Source organism: Eumetopias jubatus, unplaced genomic scaffold, assembly GCF_037043125.1.
Source record: "Eumetopias jubatus isolate StellerSeaLion01/CBP00866 unplaced genomic scaffold, mEumJub1_p1.0 scaffold_4, whole genome shotgun sequence".
NCBI classification, from domain to species: domain Eukaryota; kingdom Metazoa; phylum Chordata; class Mammalia; order Carnivora; family Otariidae; genus Eumetopias; species Eumetopias jubatus.
Genome location: NW_028274810.1, coordinates 185,216,621 through 185,237,995, shown reverse-complemented (window position 1 = coordinate 185,237,995; position 21,375 = coordinate 185,216,621). Strand labels below are relative to the sequence as shown.

The 21,375-nt window shown below is 39.6% G+C and overlaps 1 pseudogene; it reads right to left on the bottom strand.

Moving 5' to 3' along the window:
• Window positions 1-261: 261 nt before the first annotated feature.
• Window positions 262-16,539, bottom strand: LOC114220908 (leptin receptor overlapping transcript-like 1 pseudogene; annotated as a pseudogene).
• Window positions 16,540-21,375: the final 4,836 nt, after the last annotated feature.

Genomic DNA, 21,375 nt, shown 5'->3' with positions numbered 1-21,375 from the left:
TAAATATTTAAATTCAGCTGGACACCACAAGAGCATGCTAGAGGTAAGTGTGAAATCAGTCAAGTTTTTCCAAAAGAGAAAACACTTTGAATCTTTCAGCAAGTCTGTGCAAATAGTATGCTTACAATAAAAGTGAGACGGGAGCACCTAGAATACCCAGGAGGCTTGCTGTGCCACTCAGCTTCCCTGCCCCAGCTCCTGTGTGCGTGGATGGCCAACAAACGATGAGAAGTCCACTTGACGGTAGTTCAGTTATTCCTGTCACTGCTGCTGCCAGCTGAAGTCATCATTGCTTCCAAAGACCAAGAAAAAGCCCAGTATAGTTGCAGAGATGACTGTGCTTCCCGTGAGAACAAGTGCACAAGCTCCCCCTCAATCAGATGTGCTCTGGCAAATACAAGAGGGAGCCCAAAAGCTGAGACAACAATGCCTGTTGTAAGCAATATGGCAAGTTCCTTACAAGCGTTACTCATAGCATCGGTATCATCCACTCATCTTCTCACTATGCAGTATGGAATAGGTGAGAGGATGTAAAAAAAAAAAGCAGAGCAAAGAGAGGCCAGTATTGGTTGTATGTTGGAAGGGCACATCCAAGCATCAAAAAACATCAGCCCAATTGCTCCTCCAAAGGACAAACTGATCAAACAAAGCTTTGATGCAGGCCAGCGGGTGCCGCCAGGAGACTGATACGCGCCTGATTTTGTTATTTTCTGCCTTCCACTAACTTTGGGCTTCATTTGTTCTTTTTTTAGTTCCTTGAGGTGTAAAGTTAGGTTATTTATTTGAGATTCTTCTTGTTTCCTTTGGTAGGCATTTATAACTTTTCCCACTTTGGAACTCCCTGTGCTTCCTAGAGCCAAATGTTTGTTTCCTTCCCCAAGTTATGAACATTTTCAGCCATTATTTCTTCAAATAAATTTTCTGCTCCCAAAATTTTTAATTACTAAGAATGATTTTCGCCCTTTGTCTTTATATGGTGCAATGCCAGTTTTAAATGCAGATATAAAACCATTGAACTCATATGCATAATCACTGAAGTTACACAATTTGCGTTTCATGGTTTATTGCATGCATATGCACTTCATTCTTATGAGAAGAGTAGAAACACCACAGAAAACAAAATCAACTGTTTCCATTTGCTTCTTGATACTGGCACATTCCATCATGGTTATCTGCCTTGGGTTACTGATGACTGAGAAAGGACAGAGAGGAAAAGGAAGTATGTGTTGCCTTATCTTTCCCTTAGGCTTAGGTTTTAAAAAGACAAGAAACATTATTTAACATAAATATAAATTACAATCAGAGTCCTTTGGTTCCAAACAATATTAATATTTGTTTCTTCATTCAGCAAACATTTTTCAGGTTCCATGGAGACACCCTATAAAACAGTGAAAGACATAAACAAAACCCCTTTCTCGTGGAATTTACATTGTGGTGGTGGTGGGGAAATAACTTACAATAGGTTAATTACAATATAAGGTCAGCTAATGCTAATAAGAAAAGTGACGGTGGTCAGAAGATTCAAGGTGGTATGTGTGAGTTCATAGAGGGCTGTGAAGTGGCCTCTGATTGGAAGTATGAAGAAGAGAAGAGAATGCATGCTGCGGTCTTGGCATAAGCACAGGCTGAGCTGGTACATACTGGTTGTACCTGAAGAAGAGCTGAAGGTCTAGCCTGAACCTTGCAGAAGAAACATTTTAACATTTGTCCCTGCATTCTTTGATACTTCTCTCCCAAGGAGAAGTGAGCTGGGTATAGTGACTGGCTAATGGAGTATGGGAAAAGAAACACAGTACCTTCCCAGGGGAGAAACCTAGCCATTTCTTTCCCCTCAGAATTTTGAAGATAATTCATTATTTAATAGCAACCTAATTGCCAATTAGAATTCTGATGCCAGACCGATCCTTGTTCCCCCATCTTCTAACCTAACTACAGCTATTAGAAGTCTTGTCTTTTGAGTTCTTTTATTTCATCAGGATGCATATAAGTCATGGTCTTTGATTTATTATCCTGTTTGGTCTTGGACTAGGCATGTGAACTCAAGGACTTGTGCCTCTCTTTAGCTGGGAGAAATATATTTTTTTTTTTTTTTTTACTTTTTCCCTTCCCTTTTCTCTGTCTCTCTCTCTCTCTTTCTTTAAAATCTTTATGGAGCTCCCCTACTAAAAGCATATTGGACTTTGTGATTTGTTCTTGTCTTTTTATTTTGTGTTCTTGGGGAAGTTCTGACTTTGCCCTTTTACTTTGTCTTTTAGATTACTAATTTACTTATGCTATTTTTTTCCCCCTTAGGAGTCTTAATGTAAAAAACCTTTTGCAATCACATTAGAACTCTTTTAAGGTCATGTTTATTAAATATAATTTGCATAGGGTAATATTTGCCCCTTTTAGTATACAGTTCCATGAGTTTTAACTAAAGCACACAGTCGTGTAACTATAAGTAAAGTGAAAATATGGAACAGTTCCATTACCCCAAATGATAGTCTATTGTTTCCGTTCTTTTCCCCATGAAATCTGTTCTTTTTTGTACATTATTCTCTCAGATCCACTTAATAACTTTTTAATTATTTTTTTTTCTAAGTTTTTTTCTGCTACCTGCATCACTATGGACTTTTAAGGATCAATTGTTCCGTCTGGAGATTCTCCTCCTGCCCCTGCAGGTTGCTGGTGTGAGTTTCTCTGCAATTTGCAAGTCCATATTTCCACTGGCTTTTCCCTTGAGTGAGAGAGCTGACTCCAGGCAGGTCAGTAAGGTGGGCAAGGGGGTAGATGGCAGGTTCATATTAGGGGATCATGGACGTGACACAGTGAGGCAGGACAAGGATCCCGAAGAACCAAGTCAAGGCATCTTTACTTGGCTGGGTGGTATTCCCATTCTGGGTAGAAGCTTCTTTTTTCTTTCTCTTTTATGATTGTTATGGTGGTCCAGAGTTTCTTGAGATAGACTTCCCTTTTTTGCCGATATTTATTCCCCTTTGGAATCTTCCAAAGGCAGTTACTTCACTGTCTTCCTAGGACATGTTCCAGGTTTCAAGCTTCTCAACTGGTCCACTGTCCCATTCACTATCATGGCCCCAGTGTCTAGGAATTCCTCACCCGTTCTCTTCCACTGGTGCCTAGTTCTTCTTTTCTAGCACCGTTACGGGTTTGCGTTTCCGCTCTTCCTTCCTTTTCCTTTTTCTCCCACCCTCCCTACTTCTCTCCCTTCTTCTCTTCCTTCTTTTCTGTGTGTCTACTACAATTCTGTTTTCAGTCCACTATCCAAATCTCGTCTTTCTTACTTTTGGATCCTATATTTTTGTAGTCATTAGAGAGGCAGTGTAGTGTAATGGTTGAGAGTGTGTATGTTGACACCAGATAGCCCGAACTGGAATTTCAGCTCTTTCATATGTTATCTGTGTGACCTTGGACATGTTGCTTTACTTTTCCATGCTTCAGTTTCTTTATCTGTAAAAATGTAACCGTATTAATGACTACAAATGATCTCACCTCTGTGAGATTGTTTGAAGGATTAGAAGTGAATATGTGTAAGTCACTTAGAATATTGTCCAGCACATTTACTGTTTTATACATAATATGTTCTTAAAATTCAAAGAGTTCTCTCGTTAATGTTATGATTTAATTTTTTTTGGTTTTATGGATTGCACCACCAATTAATTTTGTTTACTTATTTCAAAGGTGAGAAAAACATTATTTGTATAGTTTTATAAGGTATTAATAACAACTAGGAACAACTCAAATGTTTAATAATTTTACAATGAATCAGTAAATCACAGAATTGTATTGCAAATTAAAAGGCAAACATATGGAAAAAGTAGATTCATAAATTTTTTTTTGTTTGGAAAAAGAAAAAAAATGAATACCTAATATATTTATACATTGATTTTGTATTTAACTCTTCAGTGTTTAAAGATTGCAATCAAAAAAGACTGTATTTTACTTTTGTTTGTTTTAACTTGGTACATTGTTATTTTAAAAAAGAAGATATAGAAAGAAAAAATTAAAATTCCTTTAACAACCAGGTCAATTTTAAGATGCCTCTAAGCTGTTCCAGTTCCAGAGACAGACAATGTAGTCTGTCTGGAATCAAAGCCTCAAATACCATAATTGCCACTGGGACTCACCCTAGTCTAAGAAAACAGTTCTGAAACACTCTATTTTGCTTAAATGAAATAGCTCTTTGTGTCTCAACCCTTGAAGGCAGTCCAACCCACCTATATTACAACATTATAAGTACAGTCAGAATTTCTAGCAGGAGTTTCCCAATGAGGGACAAAACTTCTTTGAGGCTTACATGATAGGAATCTGAAGAAGTCTGGAGATGATAATTTATATTAAACAATAGGTACTGGGGGCCTGGGTGGCTCAGTCGGTCAAGCGTCTGCCTTCGGCTCAGGTCATGGTCCCGCGGTCCTGGGATCGAGTCCCACATGGGGCTCCCTGCTCAGCAGGGAGTCTGCTTCTCCTTCTCCCTCTGCTGCTCTCTCTCTCTGTCAAATAAATAGATAAAATCTTAAAAAAAATGGGTACTATAATGTTAATTAAAATAAAAATTAGGATATTATTCGTGAAAAATATTTTAGGTTTTCTTTTAGGGGCGCATACTGTGGTAAGATGGGTGAAATATTTGCGAGATTGTTTCTTTTTTGTATGATTTATGATCAGAAAACCAGGAAGATATTTTAAAGAATGTAGGCAGAGCAAAGAAAGCTAGGGATGTGGTCAACATGTGTGATTTAAATAAATGCACTGTTTTGATCGTTACATTTTGAAAATGGTATAATTTTAACATTGAATAATCACCTGCATTAAAACATTTTAAAAAGTGTAATCACATCCACTGCTAGTGTTGAGTACATTTACATATGTAGTGCGACCTTTTAAAACTTATTTTGTAAACTAATCTACCAATCATAAAAGTAGTGTTAAGCTTATCATTCATTAACATGTTGCTTAATTTTTGTGTTATAAACAAGAAAACAAGATGTTTAATTTTTTTCTTTTAGCAAATCAAATTTTGTACAATAATACTGAAAAACTCTGATTTGTATACTTTTAAAAATTATTTTTGGAAAGATATACTACGTTCTTCAAAAATGTCCCTCTGATATTTTCTTTCACTTAACAAATTAAAAGAAAAAAAATGAAACGTGACAGCTGAGAAATATGAAAGAGTCTATTTACTAAAAACTAGTTTACAGATTGAGTTAAAATAATGAGACGAGGAGACTTCTGGCAGACACATAGGACTTGTTTACATTTTGATTGCAGTTTAATAATTTGCTGATTGCATTATAATCACAGCAATATTGCATTTTAATCACTTGCATACATTCGGTTAACTAAATTACTGCCTTTAAATCACAATTTGATTTTTGCTAATACATAACCAGTTCTTTTTCTGTCCCTGCTCCAATAAGGATCATAATCAGTTAGCATGGTTTTGAATCAATTCTTCTTGGTAAACTCCCTAGCCACATTCTGCTTCTTGCCTACTAACGACATTATCTTTCACACAAATGTGGAATAATGAGTAATGCTTCACAGAATAATGTATAATAAATGGGAAGCAAGCCTCATCTAGCACAAACCTGCAATATTTCTCGTGTGACTAAAAGCCACAATTACTGAAGCAGAGAATTGCCCTGCTCTTCCCAAAATGGGTGTCTGTTTTTCCTGGTGCTGAGGCTGCCTAGCTTCATCTGGGCCAGTGGCTGAGATGAGTCACTGCAGAATGGGATGCAGGACATGTCACCAGACCCTTTAGGATCTGCAAATGCTGTGGAAAGTTTTTAATGTGCCCCTCCCCACATTAATCAAGTATTTATTCATTTTTAGAAGAAAATATTATAAGAAAGCAAAAATGATTCATAATCTACTGCCCAGATAATCTCTGTACCATTTTAAAAATAAAATAGAGACAACCCACTTATGGTAGAAAATTCAAATAGTGCAATGTGTTTTGCAGTGAAAATAAATCCTTTCTATTAGTTTCTGCCTATTCTCTTTCTACAAAGCCACAGTGTCTTTGAGGTCCTTCCAGGAGGAGGACTTGAGGAGGGAGGGACAGACACCCCTGGGATGTTGGGGGATGAAGAGGCAATGGGCTCATCTCATGCCCTCTGACCATCCAGAGCCATAGGCCAGGTTGCAGAGGGCCTAGCAAGCTTGGGAGACCCCAAGAAGCAGAACCAAAATTGAAGGGTGTTGGGTGGCACATGTGTGCAGGGGTTGGGGGGGGCCAGGTGGCCCAATTGGCTGAGCATCAACCAGATGGGGTGAACTAGTCAGAACTCCACAGCGGGGACCAAGGGCAGAATCATACACTGAAGACAAGGCAGATGGAAAGCCTCTGAGGAGCTCATGAGGATAGGATGTGATGTGCTGGACTGGTGCCATGTTTCACCTAAGTTTCCTGAGAGTACAGGAGCTAACCAGTCAGACCATGAAAGAGGACAGGAAGAAAGACTCTTTGAAAAGGGAACATAACTGGGGTGAATCTGAAAGTGATGGGGTTAACTCAGAAGTAATCATGTTTGCTGGCAAGATTAAGTTATTTCCACATGGAAATGGGTGTTTCAGAGCTAAACTAAGTTCTATAATAGAAAATTTGTTTTGTTCCTGTACATCTGTGCTGTAATTTTCATGAATAAACCTGTTCTACTTGAATTTTATCACTTAATCCTCACAGTTTTAGCAATACTACTCTCTCATTTTTATAGTTATGGGAACTAACACTGATAAGGGAAATCTGTGTCCTAAGATGGCCGACTGAGCCAGCAAGAGAGTCCCAGTCCTTGCCCCGGGGCTCTTCCGAGTTCTTTGCTCTGCTCTGCTTCCTGCGTGCACCAATCCAGGTTCCTCTCCCTGCCCCACTTTGCGCACGTGCCAAGAGTGCCCAGTATGCAGAAGTAGAAGTGTATAAATTACCCCTTTTGTTTGTGCTCGGGGCTCAGATCTTTGGAGATCACTCTCCTCTGAGCCAACCAGTGTTAAATAAACCTCCTATCCTCCAAGATCTCCAAGTGCTGCTTGGTTCTTTCATCGGGCGATCCAGCCCAGGTTCTGTAACAGCACTTGGACTGATGTCTTTACCGAGTTTTTTAGCTCACGTGTTGTGCACCCAGGTTTTGTGCTCAAATCCCCCAAGTTCGAAGTCATTTTGTCCACTAGGTCAAGGGACAGTCAGGAAACAGAAACCATACCAGTTATTTTAACAGAATTTACATAACAATTGCTAACTAGTATCGATGAACTGAAAATTAAGAAAGGTGGACACTCTGATTTTCAGGAAGCAGTTACCACTTCTTGGGCTGTGGGAACAAAGGGAAGTGGGTGGGATTATTAGAACTTACACACTAGGAGAAGGAACCCTAAAGAACTGAGGAGGCCTTGAGGTAGGGAGGCTGCCTGACCATCCTGGTGTCTCTGAGCTCATGGAAGCCTCGAGGGGGCTGGACCCAGACCTCCAAAGAGGCAGGACCAATTAGGGCTGGCATCTCTGAAGAGACATGATGAGTTTGGGTCTGTGAATCAAGTGCTGCTGTTGGAACAAACTGCCACAACCAGAGTTAGGAACCATTGCCTTGGGGACAATGACAGGAAGCAGAAGCTGGAACAAACAAGAAACAGGAAATGGTGTGTCCCTTCATCTTTCTTCAAACTCTGGCCACCCTTTTGTGCCCTGATTGGTGGAGCCTAACATGGAGGCTGTGGGCAAAATATAAATGTGGTCTGCAGAGTCCCAACAAAATTTAGAAGGATGGGTTCAAAGCTGAGAAAGTACATTTAATCATTGATACAGTCAATTTATAATTGCCTTTTCATACATGTTTGAACTTCCACACTACATCCAAAACAACTCCATACATCTTCCTAATGAGCTGCAGTTATCTTTTGTACAAAGAGTTTCTCACTCTTTCCCCAGAGCAGGGATACACAAGGTGCCAACAGTGATGCTATGTATTTCCAGGTGCTGTTATTACTCTTTAAATTCAGTCACAGATCTATCTGAATACTCTGTTATCTACACACCAAGTTGGAACGCTAACCATTACCAACAGATTGTGTATCAAATTAAGGGAAGGGAGAAGATTTAAGAAATTAGTTAAAATGGGGCACCGGGGTGGCTCAGTCTGCTAAGCATCTGACTCTTGTTTTTGGCTCAGGTCATGATCTTGCAGTTGAGGGATCAAGCCCTGCATCAGACTCTGCACTTAGCATGGAGTCTGCTTCAGCTTCTCTTTCCCACTCACTCTCTCTCTCTCAATAAACAAACAAATAAATAAAAAAAATTTATAAAAAGAAAAAATAAATTACTTAATATATATTCATAAGTAAGAAAGACAATAGCTGTCACTGTCCTATAACTTCCCTCTTCCACAGCTCAGTCTATGTTTCCTTTACAGGAACTGAGCAAGTTGGGATTTTTTACCCAGTGGAATGACCCAAAACTTCATTGCTAAATTCCCTGAATTATTAGTGGTTCTGCATTGTTGTTGTTGCTTGAGTTTTCCTGTAATTTTTTCTTACTGGATGTGGAAGTACGAAGAGCCCTGAGTGAATCCCATTTTCCAGACATAATCCACTTTGCTTGCCTCATGAAGGAGAATAAACTTTCCCCAGAATCTAGGATCAAACAACTGGGAGAATAACTCCATTCTTTGTCTGTTAGTTTCAGTGGTATGAGGATTCCAAGAGGCCAAATAGTGGTCACAACTTCTGTTTCAATAGAATTATTATCATGGTCTGGTGAAAGAATTCTGTGAAGCAAGACCTTCAAACTAGCAGAGCTCAAAGTTTCAGGAATGGGAAATGAAAATTTTATGAGTGAGTTACTAAGTATAAAAGTGAGAAGGGCCATTGCCGTTTTCACCCCCCTTGATTCCTGAGCTAGTATATATTTTATGGGAGGGACTGCATCATTTATTGGTCATGGATTCAAAGCATTTACTGTATTCTGTAAGCTACGAGCCCATGCTTTCAGGGTTGTTTTCTCCCAGTTGGCACTAAAACTGTGTCATCATTAGGCTCTTTTCTTTTTATATTAGTCCAACCGATCTAGGTGATGGTATCTATGATGATATTAGTTAATTCCATAGACATAAGCCCATTTTCCACTGGAAAGATTTCTTTTTACTACTCTTCTGCAAGACAGTTCTTGAGTGGGCCCATAATTGTGTAAACATTCACTTTCAGTTGGAGCCAGCATATTCAGTAACAGTATCTGCAAACCAGGCCCAAGTTTCCCCCGTTCTCATTCAACAGGTCGTAAAGAACGCCCCCCACCCTGAGGCTCCAGGTATCATTTGAAGGGAAGGAGGTAATGCAGTTGATGAAAGTTGTCTTATCTATCTGGCCCTATAACTTGTATCTTTATGACTTAAAATGTCAAGCAAGATCTTCAATCCTTTTCCACCTGATAATAAATTGTGGCTATCCATATCCAATCTCATGGTTTGTTGGGTCAGATATCACTGATTCATGACAGGCCGCTTAGTTCTTATGGTCACTTGATGAAGCATCATTAGATATTCAGCTTTCATTAGGGCTTAGGAAGAAACCAGAAGCTATTTCTCCAAAAGAAAATTGTTATTTGCAGAAGACTTTAATTTACTATGAAACATTAGAGATCTGAGCAATGCCTTCCCTATTTGTATTTTCCAGAGGCTCTGTACATCCGCAGATGATGCAAGTATCATTTTATCTCCTTGGTGATAGGCCCAAGTAGGAGAGCACCTTGCACTATAGCCTGAACTTGCTGCAGAATCTTCTCTTGCTCTGATTCCCACCTTAAAACTGACAGGCATCTGGTTCACTTGATAAGTGAGTCAGAATAGCATACTCAAATGCTACTACAAACTACCCACAAAAATCCAAAATCCAAAAGGCCTACCAGGCATTATGCTTCTATTTCAGTGGTAACCATGCAAGATGCAATATCTTGCCATTCTTGTTTTATGAAAGTGACATGCTTTTAGATCACTGGGTGCCAGAACATCACTGAAATGCTAGGGTCCTAAATTTTCATGGAGTGTATCTCCTATATTCTAGTTCACATGTTATCTTACTAAGGTATTCAAAATACTGCTTGTGTCTGTTCATTCAGTAAATTATCACAAAATCATCAATACTGTGGCCCTGTGTGATATTTTGTAGAATATCAAGATGATCAATCTCTATGTGAAACGTGTTATGGGAGACAGCAAGAAAGTTGATGAGCCCCTGAAATGTGACTGAGAAGATCTTCTCTTGGTCCTACCAGGAAAAAGCAAACCACTTCTGGTGGTCCTTATTAACTAGTGTAGAGGAAGGAGCACTTGACAAATCAATACTTGTGTATCCAGGGCTATGTAATTTGCTTTAGTAAAGATAGCAGTGAGGAAGAGCAGCTACAGTTAAAGCCATCATCTGATTATGTTTATGACAATCCAAAGTCATTCTTGGAACACCTTTTTCATCCTTTGCATAGGAAAAAGAGGCAAATTAGATGTAGGCATGTACCGTACATTGTACAAGTCTTTGATAATGGTACAAATCTCTGCAAATCCCCTGCAAGTGTATTGTCATTGGTTTGTATACTGATAGGGAGAGGAAGTTTTAGGGGCTTCTACTTTGTCTTTCTTATCATAATGGACCTTGTTTCAAAAGTCAGAATGTCTATTCTAATCATACATTCTGCAAAATAGGAAAATACCCATAAGTTTGGTTCATGAATCCATTGGTCCACCATGATTCAAACTTTGGCCCGAACTTCATTTATCATCTCACTACTATAGACCCCTACTTTCAGTGGAATTCCATAATGGTTTTTTTGGGTGCCCAGGAAATAATGTCACTTTGGAACCAATGCCTAGTAATTCCCCAAAGATCTAGGTATTTCCCCTTTTCTCCAGGATAGAGTAACTTCATTAAATGGCCACAGATACTTTTGGGAAAGTATAAAAAAGGACTCATTTATACACTTGTATTTGTGCTGCAGGGTCCCTTCTTCAAGGGGATCTGCCTATACTTTAGTCAAGGCACTCTGGTTTTGTGAATGGAACCTAGATAAAAGTTGATGACCCTCCATTGTGGTGTCTTAAATCCAGATTCTGGCCACAGGTCTGGAAACTTCCCTGTTACAGAGATCAAGTAACATTTTAGTAAGCTGTCTCCCTCTTGCACTGTAGGGACACCATGGTCAATTAGCTACTGCCAAAGATGCCAATGGGTCAAAACATTTTCATGACTACTTCATCCCTTTCCCATTATGGTTAGTGTACCTTCTTTGTCTTTGGACTGCCAGTTGAACTCTGCCATTCTAGTACACTGTCACTTACACCCTTTGAAACTGGGGAGTCCACCTCAATGGTGGCTTTTCCTTCCTTGATATCTGGTGTACAGAAGGCAGTCACCACAGAGCTTTGCAAAGATGTTGGTGCCCCCCTCCCTAATGCATTTTTCAATGTCTTAATGGAGGGAAGGTCCTCTGGTTCCTCTCGGGGATGTAGTGGGTGGATGGGTATACAGGTCATGGAGTGATATAGTTTCTCTAAGCTTCCATTAAGTTCAGGGTTCAACCAACCAACCAACCAACCAAATAAACTTATGGTGAGCATAGCAATACACATATGGTTGTTGAATCACTATGTTGTATGCCTGAAACTAATATAACATCATGTATCAACTATGCTAAAATGAAACAACAAACAACAACAACAACAACAACAACAAAAACCCAATAAACTGTCAGAGCTATCTACAACAGCATGAGCTAGCACATTAAATCCAGAATTTCCGGCAGGTGCACCCATTTCAACAATTCTGGTTCTATGTGGTGTTTTAATACATCTTCCTTGATATAACATCATGAGAATCCATTCTTATACAGATTCCTCAGCTTTCTGACAACATAAATTAGCAAAAACTTGCAATTACTTTGGTGCACAAACTATTTCCTGCAGTCAGATTTTGTGCTCCCCCTGGAGATGCTGATACATGACACCAGCTTTGGGTCTTGTGGCAACAAGAGGTAGCTGAGTTGTATCTTAAGGAAAATAGGCCTCCCCTCATGTGGAAACTACCCTAAGTGAGCTTGTTATGCATCTTAAGTAAAGGAAGGCTTTACTTGATTCGTGTTCTGGAAGGCAAGCTGCTTCCGCAGGAATGATGGTTAATTTTATGCATCAATTCAACTGGGCCACAGGATGCCCAGATATCTGTTCTAACACTATTTTGGGGTGTTTCTGTGAAGGTGTTTCTGGAAGAGATTAGCATTTGAATCAGTGAAGTCAGTAAAGCAGATTGTCTTCCCCCATGTGGGTGAGCATCCTTCAACCCACTTGAATAGAGCTTGAATAGAGCAAAAAGGTGGAGAGAGGTCGAATGAACTCTACTGGAGCCGTACTTCAATCTTCTCCTTACCTCGATGCTCCTGGTTCTCAGGCCGTCAGACCTGAACTGGATTCCCACCATTTGGTTAGGCATTATTTACCCCATTTTATATTAATATATATAATATTAATATATTTACATTATTAATATATTAACATATATTAACATTAATATAATGTTAGAGATAGTTGCTTCCCAAAATCAGTTCTTGTCTTCTTCCTAAGGAGTGTAATTCTTACTACATTTGCGACTATCAGTGTACCTAGTTAAAGGCTTAAATTTCTACCCTTTCTTAAAGCTAGGTGAAACCATGAGACTACATTCTATTTCCTGGGTGTAATTGTAAGTGTTGTGTGGGAATTCTGGCAAGTACGTTAAAGGAACCTAACTTGGTTGGGCTTCTGACCCTCATTCTTCTGCCTCCTGGACTACAAAAGTGATGGATGGAGCTCTGGGCACTATATTGGATTATGAGGTAGTCTTAGGTAAAAGCCACTGGACTTAGAACTTGAAAATGAAAGAGCAGAAAGAGAAAGTTTCAGGATCCCAAATGACTGTGGGAGTTTATGTGTGATAGAAATACATGTCCATCTTGTTTAAGCCAATCATTTCAGGTTTCCTTTATATGTAACCAGGCATAATCTGTAACTCTTTATGGATATAGGAGTTGCCTCAGATCATGCAATTTGTAAGTAGCAGAGCCAGGATTCAAATCTAAGATACAGTCTTCTTCTGTTTGTAATAAAATATGCAATAATGAATAGTAATACATAATATATTTATACCAATTCATATCAATTCATTGACTCAGTTCACTTTCAACAACTTTAGCATAATTTATGGTACTTAAATAAACTAGCAAAAAACAATGTTACTGTATTTTAGGTTAAAAGCAGGGTAAGGCAGTTTTTTTTTCATTTTTAAAATAAACATGTAAATTTAAGGTGTACAACATTTTACTTTGATACAGTTACATATTGGATTTTAATCTTAAATTTGCTAAAATTTATTTTGTGTCCCATCATATGATCTATTCTGGAGAATGTTCTGTGTGCTTGTAAGAAGAATGTGTGTTCTGCTGCTGTTGGATGGATGTTCTGTATGTGCCTGTTAAGTTCATTTGTTCTAAGGCATGGTTCAAGTCCAATATTTCCTTGTGGACTTCCCATCTGGATGGTCTATCCCTGCTGATAGTGGGGTATTGAAATCTTCTACTATTATTGTCTTGTTGTCTACTTCTCCCTTAAGATCTGTTACCATTTGCTTAATGTATTTCCGTGCTCAGATTCTGGGAAGGTACATATTTACAATTGTTATATCTTCTTGATGTATTGATCCTTTTATCATTATATGGTGACTTTCTTTGTCTCTTGTTACATTTTTTGGCTTGAAGCCTATTTTGTCTGATATAAGCATGGCTATGCCTGCCTTCTTTTGTTTTCTGTTTGCATGGAATATTGTCTTCCATCCCTTCACTTTGAACCTATGTGTGTCTTTAGGGGTGAAATGAGTCTCCTGTAGGTAGCATATAGATGGATCTTGCTTTTTTTACCCATCCAGCCACTCTGTGCCTTTTTATTGGTAAATTTAATCCCCTTACATTTAGGATGATTATTGGTATGTAAGGACTTACTACTGCCTTCTAGTTATTTTGTATCTCCATTGTTTCTTTTTTCTTCTCTTTCTACCTTTGTGAGTTGGTGGTTTTCCATGATTTTCTCAGTCTCCCTTTTTTATGTTTCTGTTTCTGCTCTAGGTTTTTGTTCTGTGGTTTGCATGAGGTTTTGTGTAAAACATCTCATAAATAAAATAGTCCCTTTTCTGCTGACAGGCACTTATCTTCATTCACTTATAAAGTTTCATCCTTTTCATTTCTTTTTATATTTTTAATGTCATAAATTATCTTTTTATGCTGTAATTTTGTTACCAAATTGTAGTTGCTATAGTTATTTGTAATGCTCTTTTCCTTTAACCTTTATGCTACAATTAACACTCTATTCTAATACAGTTACAGTTTTAAAAGTTTGACTGCCTATTTATCACCTTAATTAAAGTTTGTGCACTTTTGTTTTTCCATTTAAGTTTGAAGAGCTCCTTTCAACATTTCTTGTAAGGCAAATCCAGTGGTGGTGACTCCCTTAGCTTTCATTTGCCTGGAGAAAAGCCTTTACTTCTCCTCATATCTGAAGGATAACTTAACTGGATAAGCCATTCTTTAAAAAAAAAAATTTTTTTTAATCAGAATATTTTTGATGGACAGTTTTTATCTTTCAATAGTTTAAATACGTCATTTTACTCTCTGCTATTCTGTAGAGTTTCTGCTGAAGATCTGCTGATGGCCTAGTGGGAGCTTTTTTGTCAGTTACTTTCTTTCTTTCCTTGGCTGCCTTTAAAATTCTTTATCATTGATTTTTCACACCTTCATTGTAACATGTCTAGGAGAAGGTCTTTTTGCCTTGAGGTAATAAAGTGTTCTATTAGCTTTATGGACACAGATATCCAGTTTCTACCTCAGGTTTGGGAAAGTCTCAGCCATTATTTCTTTAAATAACTTCTCTGATCCTTTCTCCTCCTCTTCTCCATTTGGTATACCCATTATTCTTATGTTGACTCTGCTAATGGAGTCTGATAGTTTTCAAAGGATTTCTTCACTTTTTAAAAATCTTTCTTCTCTCTCTTGCACCTGAATCATTTCTAGATTCTTATCTTCCAGACTACTTATTCTCTCTTCCATCTGATCTACTCTGTTTCCAATGCTTTCTAATGCATTTCTTCATCTTGTTTATTGAGTTCTTTAGTTCCAGGGTTTCTGTTTGGTTCTTTTTTAGCATTTCAGTCTCTTTGGTAAAGTACTCCTGTTCATAAATTTTATCCCTGAGTTCACTGAATTGCCTCTCTGAGTTTTATTTTAGCTTGTTGAATTTTTTCATAACAGCTGTTGAATATGAGTTAGTTCACAATATTCCCTGTCTTTGTTTGGTTGCTGAAGAATTTTCTTCATTTTCTTTTTGTGACACCTGGCGTTTGATGAAACGGGTCTCTGCCGCTGCCCTTGAAATAATGAACGCATTTTCTTATTTAGGTCAGGTTTTGTTCACTTGGATTCTGACAGTTCAACAGGTTGGCAATTAGAAGCCTTTCTTTTGTTTTCCAGCAGGTGGCGCTTTAGCACAAGTTTTTAGTTTCTCTTACTTGAACTGTGTGGCCTCTGTATTTGGGAGCGGGCATAAGAAAAGAAAAACCGATAAATTATTTTTTAAAAAGAATATTTGAACAACAACAAAAAAGAAAGGCTGTTGGCAGAGTAGGGGGAGGCATGTGCTTAGCCTTTGGGGCTTTGGGTGTGCCACCGCCTAGTGCGGGGATCCTCAAGCAGGGGAGTCCCAGAGGTCCTGGGAGGGCCTCTTGCTGAGCCCCCGGGCTGACAGCAGGAAATGTGTTCCTCCAGAGTTCTCGGGCTGCCTTCCTCCTCTCCTCCTCCCCCTCCCCAGCCGTGGGGGGCCTCCGCTCAGAAATCTGGGCGCTACTGAAGAGCAGCCGGACCCTCCAGCTGCAGCTTGTGGTGCCAGGCACCGTCCACTCACCGTTCTCACCCTCCACCTTCTTTGGGGGGTTACCACTGCTGCTGCTGCCGCTGCCACCTCTGGGGCCACCCCCTCTGGGGCCACTGCCACTGTCACCGCTGCTGCCGCCGCCGGGGCCCCCCTGTTGCCGTCCAGATTCCTCTGTGTCTGCAGCCCCCACGAGGTCCCACCCGCCCGCCGGCACAGATGAATGGATCTCTCAGGTGTCCTGGTGGCTGTCTGGCTAGTTGGAAATGGAGGTGGAGGTACAAAAAGGATGACTCATGCGGCCATGAAGCTGATGTCATTCCGAGACAGTTTTTCTTGAAAGTTTGAACCACCATTTCCCAGATCACAGATTGCTTTACATTTTTCACTAGGACCTCTGTTTTCCCCTCAGCAGTGAGCTTCGCCTTCACTAGCTTGCAGTGACTGCAGTTCATGAAAGAATACAGCTGTAGAAAGGTCCAGAAATTCTGCACTTTCCCAGATACCGCTGCCTCTGGCGTAGAACTGCCAGGGGAACTCTGTGACGGCTAGTCCTGGCAAGGCTGGCTGCTGGCGGCTGGCGGGGACCTCGATGCCGCGCGCCCCCCGCCATGCGGCAGTGCACTGCGCAGAGGCTTCCGAGCAGAGGCTTAGAAAGCACAACTGAAGGAAAGGGAAGAAGCACGCTGATTCTTCTTTTTCTCTGAAGTCACTTGTGACCTTTAGAGTTTGAGGCAGGGTAGATTTTTTTACTGATTTATTAGCCTTTATTTTATATTGTAAATAATAGTATGGAAATAAAATATCTGGGAAGACCACATGTTAGAAAATGTAAATCTAAACCCAAAATGATAAAAGACATTTGCTTTTAACCTTCCTGAGCATGTTGTCATCTTTTTCATTTATATACTCTTAAGTCATCTTAAGTATGATGATGTCTGTTTTTTTTAAGATTATTATTATTATTATTTATTTGTCAGAGAGAGAGAGCACAAGCAGGGGGAGCGGCAGGCCGTGGGAGAAGCAGACTCCCAGCTGAGCAAGGAGCCCAATGCGGTACTCGATCCCAGGAGACTGAGTCAAAGGCAGACGCTTAACGGACTGGGCCACGCAGGCGTCCCTATTTTATTTATTTATTTATTTATTTATTTATTTATTTATTTATTTAATATCAGAGAGTTTAATTTCAACCACCTGACATAGCAATGAAAGGGTTAGACTTTCTGAAAATACCCTAGGAATAATGAATGAATTCTTAATGTTTTCCCCTCCACTGCCCTTCTACTTTTTTTTCTTTTCCAAGATTAGAATTGATTAGCGAATAGGTTTTTGAAAATAAAGTTTCTTTTTTGGAAAATGGCTTACATTTAGAAATGTCTTAAAACAAGCATTTAAAAAAATCATAAATCAAAATACATTAAAATGAAATTACAGTACATCATTGCTCCTACAATGACAGTGAACTAGCATAATTAACATATTTAAAACATAATGAATTAATCTTTATATTTTGTTTAACGCTAAAACATATATTGGTGAGTTAGGTAGGTAATGATTAAAAATTATACCACTAGGTCTCTGATTTAATTAGTATTCTCCTAACTTGAAAGGTACAGTTGTTAGGTAATAAAAATTATAAATTGAGATCATTTAGTCATTTCAAAGAAAAGGACACTTTCTTTGGTTCCATACTATATCATAAAGTCTCCAAAAAAGAGTTATTTAAAACAGGCACATCGGGTGAGAAGTTTTATATGCTAATGATTCAGTTCTTAGCCAATGGCTACTTTTACACAGTAATGGAGTGTGATAATACCACCGATTGTCGAGGCTTTTGAAGATGGTGAGGATGGAAAGGAGGGAACAGGAATATCATGGGAAGCTTTAGGAGGCCTGTAAGCCACAGGCAGGACTGATGCATCTGGAAGGATGTATGTGCAAAACGATTCACACAGAAGCCTGCAGACCTGGGACACAGCCCCAGGGGGAGGGGTAATGATGTCTCTAGGCTTGGGTGACCAAATGGTAGACCACCTAGTTGGGACACTTCTGAGAATAAAAAAGAGTCCTTAAATTAAAAAAAAATTTTTTTGAATTATCAATGTATTAACCAACACATTGATTTATTATGTGGCAGATCTGTAAAATAATTAGATTCAAAAATCATTTTGCAAATACCTATTCTTTCTAAAAAATGAAAATAGGGTATATTTGTGTATACTGAAGAAAAATTTTAAATGACTTTATATTGATTATCTGATCATTAAAATAACAGAATCATTATTCTTGCTATATATTCAAATACTGTAATGCTTTATAGTCAAATACTTTAATCAACTTTTAAGACATATCTCTTTTTTAAACACCATGGCGCTGGTATTTTTCTGAAAATATTTTTTTCAATATAGTTATTATTTAAAATTGTTAAAAATAAAATTGCCTGCAGTCTTTTTCAAAGTTCCATCTGGAGTTAATAAAGTGGGAATTATTGGTACTTTCCGTTGACTTCTTTCTATGGACTGGAATACTTTTAATTGAAAAAACTCTCCACAGATGTTGAAGCATTTAGCAATGGCAGAGTAAATTCTGCCATGTGGTAGATATTAGTTTGGGGATGAAAATACCAAACGTTCTGGGTGGAGTGCAGAGGCCTGGAAACAGTAAGATCAAACAATGTTGATCTTACTAAGTTAAGAAAACTGTGGGTCAGAGAAGCACTTGGATTCGGTTGTGATGCGGATATAATTCACAGTGTGTCCACACCAGCTGTGGTGGTGTTCCGACATAAAGAGAAGCTGCAGCTGTCCAAATGCACAAGATTTGTAAATAGGCCTGTTTCTGAGTGCATCTTATTTAATCTACCCATGCCTGCATGTGTCCTTGGAAGGGAGGTGCAAGTAAAATTGCTTCTGGAAAGGGTCAGGAAAAGACGTAAGTTATTGCAGGAATTGCCCACACGTCAGCCTCTGTTCCCTGCGAAATGCGTCTCCTCTACCCATAAACGAGAGCACGGCAGAAGCCAGAGGTATTATCATGCGGATCCGCAAACTCATTCCAGCTTATTTTAATGCAACTATTAGTACTACTTCGTTAAAAAAAAAAAAATCCAGGAAAAGTGCCAAACTGGATCATTCCATAAGGACACTAGGCATGATTTAAGACTGTTCTGGGCAGACCAGGACAGATGGCCATCCAACTCATGTTATAGATCAGTGCTCTCCAGTAGAAATATAAGACAAGTCAGATAGGTGATTTAAAATTTTCTAGTAGTCACATTTTAAAAAAGCCACAGAAACAGATGAAATTAATTTTAGTAATATCTTTTACCCAGTATCTCCAAAATATTATAGTTTCAAAGGTAATCCGCATAAAATTGTTCATGAGCTATTCCATATTCTTCTTCTTTTTTTTAAGATTTTTATTTATTTATTTAACAGAGTGAGAACACAAGCAGGGGGAGCAGTAGAAGGAGAGGGAGAAGCAGGATCCCGCCGAGCGGGGAGCCTGACTCAGGGCTTGAGCCCAGGACCCTGGGATCATGACCTGAGCCGAAGGCAGACGCTTAACGACTGAGCCACTCAGACGCCCCATATATTCTTCCTTTTTGTACTGTCTTTGAAATCCGGTGTGTATTTATAGTTAGAGTTTCTTTCTTTTTGGATTAGCCACATTTCAAGTGCTCAACACCACCCAGGGTTAGTGGCCAAAGTGTTGAAGAGCGCGCCTGTAGATGATAAAGCCGTGGCTATAAATGCACATGAACACAACTGAAGCTGTATGGCTGGTAAGTAGCAGAGTGGGTTTTGAACCTGTCACTGGTCTGGTGATGCCAATGTTGGTGTCCCTTCCACTCTTCTCTCCAGAGGCAGCCTTATCGCTCAGCCTCAGGGATGAGGGGCCTCAACTTGATCAGTGTACCCCAGTGTTTCCTAAGCCCACATTGACAGAGCTAGCTTTCCCTTCCTGTCTTCCTTCCCTCTGGCCTGTTCACAGCAACTGATTTTCTGAGTGGGAGGGCAGTTGACAGCCCCAGGGATAACAGACTGGCAAGAATCAGTGTAAGGGAAGGGGCTGGCCAGCTCAGGGGGGCATCTGCTTGGCCAGCAGGGTGGGCATGTGGGCAGCCTGGTACATCTGGGGTGTTTGCAGGATGGGGGTGTTTGCAGAACAGTCTGTGTGAAACCCTCTCCTCGAACATAACCTGGGGGCAGTGGGATTAGGGTTCTGTCTTCCACAGGGCAGTTTGGGGAATTATTTTGTTATTATATTATATATGTATTATTTTATTTGGGGACTTTTAGATCTAGGAATCCCATTGAAATTCAAAGAGACCATCTGAAAGTTACCCAAATATCAGTTGATTATTTTTTAATGATGGGTTGATAACTGTCATTTGCACGTGGTGCTCTTTCCTTCCGAGGAATGACACCAGAAGACAAAAGTCTGCATCACAGAGTTTCATGTTGAGTAGAGAATGAAAACAGAAGGTGTTGCATATGCTGAAGATAAAATCTCCTGAAGCTAGGTGTTAGAGGTTGAATTGTGTTCCCTCCCATTCACGTTGAAGTCCTAGCCCTCCATACCTCAGAATGTGTCTATATTTGGAGGCAGGGTCTTTAGAAGAGGTAATTAAAATAAAATGAAGCCATATGGGTTTTCCTAATCCAGTATGACTGGGGTCTGTATAAAAGGAGGAGTTTGGGACACAGGTACACATGGACAGAAGACCCTGTGATGACACAGGGAGAAAGCAACTGTCTGCGAGCCAAGGAGAGAGGCCTCGACAGAAACCAACCCTGCCGACACCTTGATTTCAGACTTCCAGCCTCCAGACTGTGAGAAAATAAATCTCTTGTTCCTGCCACCCAGTGTGTGGAATTTTAATACCTCAGTCCTAGCAAACTAACGACCAGGGTAGATGCTGAATTGCTCACACCTGTTTCTGGGTTCCTCTCTAGATTGAGGATCACTGGACTCAGATGCCTCCATTTCAGATCAGTCTGACCTGTTGACACAATTTTTTTATTATTTGGATTTCACTTTTCTGGATTCCTTTCATACCTTCATTATCAAACCTAATGTATTAAACTTACTCTGTCATGATTTCCATTACTTTTGTGTGGCCAGGGGCAATAGTAGAAATATATAAAGAGTTAAAGTGATAAATCAAGGTAAAACTGTTAAATGATGTATGTCCTATCTTCAGACCTTTCCAAACGGTGAAGGAGAGGGCCAGGTGTGAAGTTCCAGATCTGGGACTCACCCAAATGCCCCCTGGAATGTGATGGTGGAATGAGGGGCCTCTCCTTTTCCCCTGTCACCCTGAAGTCCATGACCTGGCAACAGGACACCACTAGGGCACCCCTCAGGCCTAAGGACACAGACTGATGTCCAGGTTCACCCTCTGGAGAGTAGACCCAAGGGAGAGAAGTGCAAGTCTCTGAAAAGG